The sequence below is a fragment of the Suncus etruscus genome, chromosome 9 (assembly GCF_024139225.1).
Source record: "Suncus etruscus isolate mSunEtr1 chromosome 9, mSunEtr1.pri.cur, whole genome shotgun sequence".
Lineage (NCBI taxonomy): Eukaryota > Metazoa > Chordata > Mammalia > Eulipotyphla > Soricidae > Suncus > Suncus etruscus.
In genome coordinates, this window is record NC_064856.1 from 92,097,132 (window position 1) to 92,109,262 (window position 12,131).

At 36.4% G+C, this 12,131-nt stretch overlaps 1 pseudogene; it reads right to left on the bottom strand.

The window, feature by feature from the left end:
- Positions 1–11,038: 11,038 nt before the first annotated feature.
- Positions 11,039–11,177, bottom strand: LOC126019409 (uncharacterized; annotated as a pseudogene).
- Between the last annotated feature and the right edge of the window lie 954 nt (positions 11,178–12,131).

Consider the following 12,131-nt stretch of genomic DNA (forward strand, 5'->3'; position numbering starts at 1 on the left):
GACATTGCAGTGCAGCCTCGACTTCCTGAGCATCCCAAGTAGGGATCTAGACTTAGTCCAAAACCAGAAGATATCAGGGAATATACTGATGGAATTTGCAAATCCAAACACAAAATGGAGCAAAAAGCATCAAGTATTCCTTGATTTTGCTCAATATTTTCTTTTCTAGTCTTAGAACTCTTACCTTTTCTAGCCCTTGATTTCCAAGTAAATTAAATACTCATACCTGCTTACTTAGTCACACATTATAGGTTTGTTTAAAACTTGCATCTTTTCAATATGTTGCCTCTATTAGCAAGTATACTTTTTTTTATAAATGCCTATGAAGGGACTGGTATTACCATCATATGATGGTAAGACTTGAACTAAGATGGGACAGATCTTTTTAAGTTTACTTTTGTGACTTCAGTGTCTAATAAAGGCATTTATTTGCAGTTTTGACTGATGTTAAATGCATGAATGAATGGATAATGGAACGAGGAAAGACAAGAGGCCATTTTCAGTGGTGTCAGTTACTAGTAGGCTATTGAAAACATATTAAGCCATGCCATTTAATGAGTTCTCATTTTCTGCTGCTAACAAGCTAAGTGCCTTATATACAATGTTCCTTCTCATCTTCTCTCCACCACTGGGAGATAGTAAGAATTATTAGCCTCATTTCAGCAGGAAAAAAATAATTAGAGGCGGAAGAAAGAGGAAACTTTTCTAAAGTCACACATTTTGAAAGTAACAGTCAAGATTTGCTCCAGATTTGAACAAATGCTAGAAGCTGCCAGGGTAGGGGTTATTTACATTCCGCTCTTGCAGTCTTTAATTTTGTCATTCATTCGCCCATTGATTTTTGCATCATTTAATAAGTATTTATTTAGAAACTGCTTTAAACAAGGCTTGGTATGAGGCTCTGGGGGATACCCCTTATTTTCAAAGAGTCTAACTTAATTGGAAAGATTATACAGAGAGTTGCAAAAGGAAGTCAAGTTCTCTGAGAACTGTGAAATGCAACAGAAATTAAAGGAGAAAGTCATTTCCATGATGGCAATTTTAAAGCATACCCTTTAGTCTCTTTCCATGTTTTAAATAGTTCCCAGTCCTATCTATAAAGAATGCCAAAAATAGCCTGCAGTATAGTAAAAACTGAAAAATATTTTTTGATCAAGGTACTGCTTTTTTTTTTCCAAAAACAGCCTTATCATTATTAAGCACAAAACTCCCAATTTACTTATTAATATGCTATAACTATCTCTGATGTTCATTTCCAGGTAGATCTTGGACATCTCATTTAAAACTTTGAGCTGTCTGCCACCATTTACTTACTCTACCTGCATCTCCTAATAATGCATCCATGTTTGCTTCTGCTTCTTCCACTGGGAATCGATTTATTTTCCATTTAGGCTTCTCTGCCAACTCTGTGCTCTCTCAGATTGTTCTAAAACAGCTTACTTCATATGGGTACTCCTTTTTTGGTACAGATTTGTCAGAAAATATTGAATTATCTTAGGTTGGAATTAACTGTTTATATATCAGACTCCCATGCTAGTCTACAAACATCAGAACTAGAACAGTTTCTCATTCATCTTTATATCCTCAGTGTCAAATACAATGGCAGGTGCTATATACTCAGTGAAGGTTTGCTAAAATGAATGGACTGACCAGTCGTGTGTAACATTTACTTGTTCAAACATCCTCTCTCCCATTTAGTTTGTAAGCTTTGTGAGAGCTACTACAATAAGAATCTTTATATCTTTTAGTTTCACTACACATAATTTCTGGTAGTGTCTTAATATGGGATAGGTACCCAGTAAATATTTTTGTAAAATGAAATAATTATCAGTCCAATAGTAGGACTAATATTATATAGTTTATTCATTGTTGCATTATTTTTGGATATAGATATGGTTGATATTTAATAATTAGCTGAATTAAATAAGTCTCAGTTTCAGAATAGGACTGATATCTAGTTTATTTCACTCTACATTACTATTGTATCAATACCTGGTAGACATTCATTAAGAAGTTATCAATAAAATTGACAATGACCCTAGAAATCTAGATAGGAAATATAATGAATGTTCTATTTTGCCTGACTTACCCCTGCTATTATGGTCCTCCCTCTACTTACTACATAGTTAACACAGAAGTATTTGCTTTACTAAATACATGATTTTCTTCTTACGTAAGTGTTGAATTTAGGGAAGACAAAAACATAATCATGAGCAAAGATAGTAGAGTAGGTAAAGTGCTTGCCTTGCACATTGTCATTCATAATTCAATCCTCAGTGTCCCTTATAGTCTGTCCCCTGAACCCTGACAGGAATGATTTCTGAGCAAAGAGTCAGGAGTAATCCCTTATCACTGCCAGATGTGGCCCACAATAACAGAGATAAAGAAATAAGAAAGAAAATAATGTAAAAAGAAAGAAGGAAGGAAGGAAGGAAGGAAGGAAGGAAGGAAGGAAGGAAGGAAGGAAGGAAGGAAGGAAGGAAGGAAGGAAGGAAGGAAGGAAGGAGGGAAGGAGGGAAGGAGGGAAGGAAGGAGAGAGAGAAGGAAGGAGAGAGGGAAAAAGAGAAAGAAAAAGAAATATGGAGAAAGAAACATGGAGAAACATGGAAGGAAGTATAGAAGAAAGGAAAAATAAAAGGAAGGAAGAGGAAAAGATAAGGAGAGAAAAAAGAAATCACAACTGTCAATATTTTTTTTTGAATTTGTAGAACTTTTAGACTTGAAATACAATAAATTAAGTAGATTTGATAGGGCTGTTAGATGGCAGAATAAAAATAAAGATTCATAATGCCCTTGAAGATTTTTTAATGAGATTGTTTCTGGGTTCAATTGCAAATCTGCCCTTTCTGTATATTATATGAATTAATGAATAATATCAGGGTGAACAGTCAATATTTTTCTTGTTGGGTTATTTTTTGGTTTTACTTAAATGTGTTTTAGATGCTATAATGAGAGCTATAATGCTTTCAGAAAATACTCAATTTAAAAGGAACAACTAGTACTAGAGCTTGAAGAACACACATACACACATATAAAATTATCAACAGAACTATTTACTCAGGATCTTTCACAAAGCAAAGCAATATAGGATGACTCAAATAATAAGTAAAACTATTGAAAAAGTTGCTTGGCTAATAAGATAATGCACAGTAATTTCACAGCATTTCTTGTAATACCCATTCCTTGTAATATATTCTAAGGACTCCAAAACAAAATTTAGGAAAGGCAATTACACCTTAATATTTCTTGCAGCTCTGTCCACAAAAGCCAAAATCTGGAGACAATCCAAGAATAGACAACTGGATAATTTTTAGTACATATACACAATGAAATACTATTTGGCCATAAGAAAAGATAAAGTTGATTTGAAGGGACCTAGAGAGTATTATGTAGTTTGAAGTTAGTCAGAGTGAAAGAGAATGATTTGTCTGATATATAAGATATAAAGTAACATAATGGTGGAATAAGGAATAAGGGCCAGAGAGATAGCATGGAGGTAGCACATTTGCCTTGCACTCAGAAGGACAATGGTTCGAATCCTGGCATCCCATATGGTCCCCGAGCCTACCAGGAGCAATTTCTGAGCGTAGAGCCAGGAGGAACCCCTGAGCGATGCCAGGTGTGACTAAAACCCAAAAACAACAACAAGTAAATAAATAAATAAATAAATAAATAAATAAAGACAGTGGAAATAAAGAACATTAGAAGTGAAATTCAGTAGAGACAAGTTTTTGGATAGGTCAAGTAGGATAGGATATGGGTAAGTGTTGGAAATGCCTTTTATGAGGTAAAGTATTCAAGGAGAAGGAGGTGGTACTAAATAGGGTAAAGTGTTATGTATTAAATCCCATCAGCAATAGTACTGTAAACCACAGTGGAAAAATTACATACCAAAAAAATCATCTCTTGTAGAAGCAGACTGATGGGAGGCAAATGGGAGGTTGATCAGGCAAATAGGGGTTTAGAGTCAAGTAGACACTGGTGAAGGAATTGCTATTAAAACTTTGCCTAAAACCCAATGATGAATAACTTTGTAATTTCACAATGACTATAGAAAATAAAATTTAAAAATAGAAAGAAATCCTAGAGGAAATAAATCATTCCAAGTCCTATCAATGGTTTTCAATAAGCAATGAACAGCAGCCAAGATGAATTTAAGTGAATAGAGGGCAAATTTAGGAACTTGGATAAAAGCCTACTGTCATAAAAATAAATAAAATTTTTATCTTCCTTAGTATAAATTCACATAAATTATACATATTGTAATTGTTATCATATATAACAACTGTCTGTGTGTGTTTTTAGTCTATTCTAGGCATTTAACAAAATGCTAAGTCTGGAGAACTAAGAATTTCTTTTCCGCACTTGTCTCATGTCAATGAAATTACACTCTGATGTTAAGAACGTAACTTGCAATAACTATGATCAGGAATTACATTGTAAGTGTTGGTCAAGAGAACCAACAAAAGTCAGTATCAAATTTCCTTGAAATTTCTATGAAAAAGTATGACTGGAGAAGTCTTAAAAGGTAAGTCACTTTCAATTTTGTGAGAAAGAATGCTGAAGGTACAAGAGAAAAATTCTAAGAAGAGGAAATGCCCAAGGAAAGGCACTTATGAGAATTAAAAACGTTTAAAGGGGAAAAAAATCTAAATAGGCCTGTAAAAGTAGTGTTTTGTCCTTAGAAAGGTAATATTGGTTTTACATTAGAAAATATTCTCATAGGTACTGCTTAAGTGTTTGCTAATGCAGAAAAGAGATTGTAATAAAATCTCTATTTTTAATTCTCTTTACTCTTACTATATTGTACAGTTAAAGGCTTTACCTATATTATGCAGACTCCAAAATTTTTAAGAATTCAAAAATAATTTTAATGACAAGGGAGACATGATTATTACTATGAGATAAAGCACAACATAAAAGTAACTAGAATTAAATATGTACATATGTAAATGAGAGTAAGCATACTATATTGGACTACAATAAAAAGTTTAGTTACATAGGTTAAAAATCACATAGGTCAGGAACTAGACAAGGCTGTCCACTCTCTCCACTCTTATTCAATATAACCTTAGAAGTCCTAGCAATAGCAATCCGACAAGAGAAGGGAATCAAAGGAATTCAAGTAGGGAAAGAGGAACACAAGCTAGCTCTATTTGCTGACGATATGATGATATACATCAAAAACCCTAAAGAGTCCACAGAAAAACTTCTAGAAACAATCAACCAATACAGCAAAGTGGCTGGATACAAAGTCAATACACAAAAGACAGTAGCGTTTTTATATACAAACAATGAAGTTGAGGAGAGAGAGATTAAAAATACAATCCCATTTAAGATAGTATCAAAAATATCAAATATCTAGGAATCAACCTTACAAGAGAAGTGAAAGACCTATACCAGGGAAACTTCAAAACACTTCAGAAAGAAATTATAGACGATCTAAAGAAATGGAAGAACATCCCATCCTCATGGATAGGTAGAATTAACATAGTCAAAATGACTATCTTACCCAAACTGCTATATAGATTTAATGCAATCCCTATCCAAATCCAGGCACAATTCTTTAAAGAAATAGAACAATCAATTACAAAATTTATCTGGAACCACAAAAGACCCAGGATAGCCAAACACATACTGAAAAATGAGAAGTTGGGAGGCATCTCCTTACCTAACTTGAAACTATACTATAATGCCATAGTAATTAAAACAGCATGGTACTGGAACAAAGACAGGACCTCAGACCAGTGGATCAGAACAGAATTCCCAGACATAAACCCTCAGATATACAGCCAACTAATATTTGATAAAAGAGGCAAGAATATGAAATGGAACAAAGAAAGCCTATTCAACAAATGGTGTTGGTACAACTGGAAACTCACATGTACGAAAGTGAAAATCGACCCATATCTCACTCCTTATACAAAAGTCAACTCAAAATGGATCAAAGACCTGGAAATTAGACCTGAATCTATAAAGTTTATCGAGAATAAAATAGGCAGAACACTCGAAGACCTTTATATCAAAAGGGTCTTTGAGAATGGAGCACCAATGGCAAGAACGTTAGCATCAAATATAAACAAATGGGACTACATCAAACTGGCAAAAGAAACCCTACTTAACGCAAGAAGACAGCTAACAGAATGGGAAAAAATCTTTTCACTTGATATATCAGATAAAGGGCTGATATCTAGAACATACAAAGCGCTCAGAAAGTTGAGCCCCTCAAAACCAAATAAAGCCATAAAAAAAATGGGGAGATGAAATGAATAGACACTTCTCTGAGGAAGACAGAAGGATGGCCAACAAACACATGAAAACATGCCCACCTTCACTCATCATCAGGGAGATCCAAATCAAGACAACAATGAAATACCACCTCACACCAGTGAGGGTGGCTCACATCAAAAATAATGGAAACAACTTTTGTTGGCGAGGATGCGGTATGAATGGAACTCTCATCCACTGCTGGTGGGAATGCCCCCTAGTCCAACATCTTTGGAGAAAAGTCTGGAGAGTGCTCAAAGAACTCAGAATTGAGCTGCCATTTGACCCAGCAATTGCTCTCCTAGGCATATACCCCCAAGATGGAAGGACATTCATTCCAAAATACGTATGCACCCCACTATTTATTGCAGCAATCAGTATAATAGCCAAATCTTGGAACCAACCTCGATGTCCAACAACAGATGAATGGATCATTAAGATGTGGTATATATATACAATGGAATATTACATGGCAGTTAGAAATGATACAATCACAGACTTTGCAGCAATGTGGATGGACCTAGATCATGTTATGTTAAACGAAGTAAGTCAGAAGACAAAAGAAAAATACAGAATGGTAGCACTATTCTGAAACACCTAGAACACATATTTTATACACAACTAATACTTAACAATCAAATAACAGGGTTTAACATGGTAGAAACTCCGAACACTGTAATAGTCAACATATACGTGGGAGCAGTGTCCAAAATACATGAAAAAGGAATAATGCAAAATTTTGATTACACAATATACCATAAAGAAAACAATAACAACAGAAACGGCAGCATAGAGAGAACAGGTAGGTAATCAGACTTCTACAACAAAAGCCCACAATAATCCCTTGGAGTTCGTATACAGGAACACAAGTATAGAACACCAAGGGAAATCACGGACTGCAATGGCAACATACCATAACACTACCTTTTAATGCCTTTATCTTACTATATTTTAAATAACCTCTCAGCTTTTCTGTCCACAGACGCCCTTGGATACAAAGGGCGGACAAACTAAGGTGGCAATTCGGGATACCCCACGGGATACCATACCTTGTATGCACTACGAGATAGCCACGAGAAAACTCTTTAACATACACTTTATCTCTAGGTAATATCTCCATTTAGGAATTGAAGCATGTGATCATTCAGATCATCGAAGCAGTACCTGAGACGTACAGACTTAAACCACAGGCTCAATTCTTCGAACACTTTTAATTAAACCAGCATTTCCTTGCTATTCTCTCCTCCCTTCTTACTACTTTTCTTTTCTTTTTTTTTTCTCTATTCTGCTTATTACTTTTTTCCCTTTTTCTTCCCCTTTTCTCTCTAAGGTATTTTCTCTTTTCTCTTCCTTCATACCCTTCCCATATACCTTCCCCTTTCTCCCCTCTGGAAATCCAACTATCCCTTTACCCCTCAATCCCATCCAGATCTTCCACCATATTAAAATTTTTCACCCTCAGTCCTTATTCTATTAGGCATCAAGATCTACCTCCTACTCAACGATCCAGTCTCCTGAAAGAAAAGACAGCCAACTCCCCTGTGGACTCATGCTGCGAGGCCCTCCCTACTAACTCTCCCTAACGCAGACTGTTCCTTGAAATTGGGCCTAGCTCCAAAAGTATCCCCAATGCAAGAACTCTTCCAAGACCTCCCTGCTGCAAATTTTAATAATCTGAAGAAGGTCAGGGGATGTGTTAGGAAGATGCCTGGGAACCCACACACCACAAGAAAAACCCAAAAGACAATGGGAAAAACTGTACTTCCAACATAGGCATAAAACCTGTAATACACCACCTCTTACCTGCTCTCCCCCAAATGTAAGGTAGTCCTCTGCACCACTTTGGTTCCTTAAAAACTTCGCTAACTTATTTTATTTTTATTTATTTTTTTTGTTTTGTTTTGTTTTTTGTTTTTGTTATGTTTTGTTTTGTTTTTAATTTATTTCTTTATCTTTTTTAAATGATTGTCCTACATATATATTGGTGAGCACATACTTTTTTAATTCCCCCCCCCCTTTTTTTTCTTTTTTCCCCCTCGTTTTTGGGTATGTGACCTGTTTGGGTTATCCCATCAATCCACCCACAAATATACAGACATTATAATGTAGCACCACTTCCCCCGGCAAAGGCACACTAAGTAAAGGGGAAATCTTACATAAAAAAATAATAATAATAACTAACAAGTTTAAGAAAAATAATTTAAGTTCAGTTTAAAAGTTTTTAAACAATTGGCGATTGTTAATTATAAAAATTTTTTTTGAATGCCGAAGTCTTACAGAAGTCAGGAGGCATTCCCGTGGCATTCAAAAATAACCATTTTACCTCCTGCCAAGCTGTTTTTTTACAGACTTCCTGCAGCTTCCCGCAGTCCTGTCCTCATTCACTTCAAAACAGCCTGTCACCCCTCCTGCTAGCCCACCATTCCTGCCGGACCTGTTTCTGACTGACTCTGCCTAAGGGGAATGCGGGATGATACTCTGCCTGGCAGCCCTTCTATAAACCTTCAGCATGCCCACTGCTACCAACAACCCTGCTGACCTCCACTGGGGAGCTGAGACTCATCAAGGCATACCTTTGACACAGGTCATGGGCGTGGGACCTTCCTTACTCGGACCATATATGCGCCCCCCCTGTCCAACTATCAAACATTTGCAATCAAACCATTGTGGCTAATAACACTTCCATCTTCATTGAAGCCCCCAGCTCCACTGGCCATTCTCCCCATATTGTTACTAAAATGTTTCTTGCTTATCATGACTATTAGCTTTGTTAATGCCTAGATTAACCATCAAACCTGTTGGTCCAGTTTCCACCTTGAACCTCATCCTGCAGATGGTCAACGCCTCCACCATCACTGACCCTGCCTATCTGCTATTCATCTCAACCGCCCTTCTGCTTTGGCGACCCCCTGCCTGTCTCTGACCCCTTCGCTCTGCAATCCAGCCCCAAGCCTCACTTCGGCATCACCTTGGAACAGGTGGTGGAACTTGAACTTTGCCTTTTGGTACCCAATAAGATTCCCCCTAAAATTGTAATCAAATTCTTGTCGTTGATTTCTCCTTTCAGTTCATGATTGCCCCCAATTTAACGTTTTTTGCCTGTTTCACTAGTTTATCTCCCCCATTGTTTTACATTTGTTTCTGTAGTCCTAGTACCACTGTGTTTTGGTTGTTTTAATGCCTAAATTGACTGTTAGATCAAAAATTGCCTTATTACCTCTTAAATATAATCTTGTGTCTCTCCCCCGCTGCAGTACAAAAATCAAACACTGCCATCACCCTAGCCTTATTAAAAGGCCTAGGTGTTATTGGTGTAAGCACAAATATTTATTCATTGGTTCATACTCTAGAATCTGCTAATGCCTTATAACTGTTGCTAAAAATGTTTACAAACTTAAAGAAGTTTACACTATTGTTGATTTCCTAGCAAAGAGTGCAGAATAACCGCCGTGGTTCAAAATTAACATTTTTTTTGAGGGAGGGGGGAATTTGTGTCATCCTTAGAGTAAAATGTTGCTTTTTAAAATAAATTCGGCTTAGCTAGAGATAGCATTCAACACATAGAGGATAATTTAGTAAATAGATAAAAAGATATAGAGCAGAGTGAGAGCTGGTACAAAAATTGGTTTTCTACCACTCCATGGATAACAGCAGTGCTCCCAGCCTTTTTGGGGCCCTTCATTGGCTTTATGTTGCTTGTTTCCTTTGGTCCTTGGGCTTTTCGCAAACTCACCACCTTTGTAAAGAATCAAGTGGATGAAGCAACCAGAAAGGACTCAAAGGTTCTGTACCAACAACTATGCACCTCAGAAGACCAGCTGACACCTGACATCTCCCCTCCTGCCAACTCTCCGCCACTTAAGTTTGAAGTTATCAAGGAGCTGGCGCATAGACCTCAATCTGTACGCTCGCGCCTTGCCAAGCTTTGGAAACGACTGAATCAAGGGTAGCAGATGCGGTGACTGGACGCCCCACACCTCTTCACCCAGTGTGGCTAGTCCACCGAGGCACGTCTGTCCCTTCCATATTGTATACTAAACAGGGGGAGATGTGGGAGATCGAGCACCCCACATATCAAAGGAACTCTGAATGAATTTTCCACCGCCTGCCTGATTCAAGCCACAAAAGTTTGCATAGCCCCGAACCAACAGAAAACTCTGCAAATAAATTTAGCTCAGCACAAAGAATCTGGCTTAACCAGATGCCTTAACCTTTCCATGGAACCTGTTTTTGTAACTGCTCTCAAGCATGTAGTTATAGATATGTTTTTGTAAAGTTTAAATTATGATCCTTATTGCTTGCACAAAAGATAGATCTAAATGGAAAATAGGCTAAACAAATAATTGTATTTGCGTAAATATCAATTAGCTATTTGTTTAAGAATTTGCTTCCCCTCCCCCTATCCTGCCAGGTTCCTCTTTATCCTTCCCGCCATCAAAATGTGTTTATGCTCCCATTGGTTAAAATTGTTGTACTTGTAAAAAAAAAAAAAAAAAAAAAAAAGAATTTCCATACAGTTTCCCCATGGAGTCTGAACCAGATAATATTGTCACTAATTGTGAAAAGGGTTACTTTTGTTACCATATTCCCACCAACATAGGTTGTTTTGTTTGTAATCATTTTTATTTATGCTATTGTTACTGGTGTGCTATGGTTTCTTGTTGTTTTGACTTGTATTTTCCTCATAATAAACAGCATGAACACGTAAAAAAAAATCACATAGCAATTAATCATCACCCAGTGACTTTTATTTATTGATTTTTTTATTATTTTTTGTCCCCCAATTCACAATACAGGCAATTCACAGGCAAAGGGCCTGTGTTGAGGTGTATATGGGGTGCATTTACTGTACCTCCTCTTTCTATATAGTCAGTGTAAAGAACACAGCCTGTGGTAAGAATTGGAAGACCCTATGATTGATTTTTCTTATAATTTAGCTTGCCATTTCTTTACATTTTCTTGGAGCAAGAAATACAAAATAATTTTGTCATATGCCTAATAAGGAAGCAGGCTGGATAGTGGCAAAGTAGGGACATTGACACAGGCAAGGTCACATTGCAGGAGGACTGGTGTTGGAACACTGCATGTTTAAAACAATTTTGCTATAAATTACTTTGTAAATTACAGTTTTCAATAAACATAAATAAAACGTAAAAAAGAAAAAGCACTGGAGAAAATCATGATGCATCTGTAAAAAAAGGATATTTACCCATTTCACATTTTAGTGGATCTGTAAACAAGTAAATCAACAGTTGCAAGAGAAATTCTTTAATATAATAATACAGATCACACTATGTGCAAAGACATAAGCAAAACTCTACCCAGACAGCTAAGATAAATCTATAAGAAAACTTACTGGAGGAGGTGACATTTTAACAAGAGAAGATACTAAAACAGTGAAGGAACAGGGAAGTATTTTTATGATAATGCATAATACCTGAACCAATACCCAGAAGTTTGATTTAATAACAGTGAGTAATATATTCTCAGCCCCAGAAGCAAACTAGAGAAGGTCTAATTTTATCCATAGAACTAAATATAGTTTCCCAAGAGAAGTTTTATTCTAAAAATAGTGGTAATTTATTGTATATGAAGAGCATCAGATGAAGATATAAGCAAGATTGGAAGGGTTGGACACAACACTTGGATACTATGTTGAAAAATAATAGAGAACAGTGAAGATTGTGACAGAGGGGTACTGCAGAACCTATCTAAAGAGGAAGGTCTCTCAAATTTAAGAAACGGCTGTGCATGGCTCCAGAATCTCTAAGTATTTCCTAACAACAAATATATTCATACTGTGTGTAAGAGACTTACTGATACCAAATTTTCTGAAACCAATATTCTATGGAAAGTTAAACCAA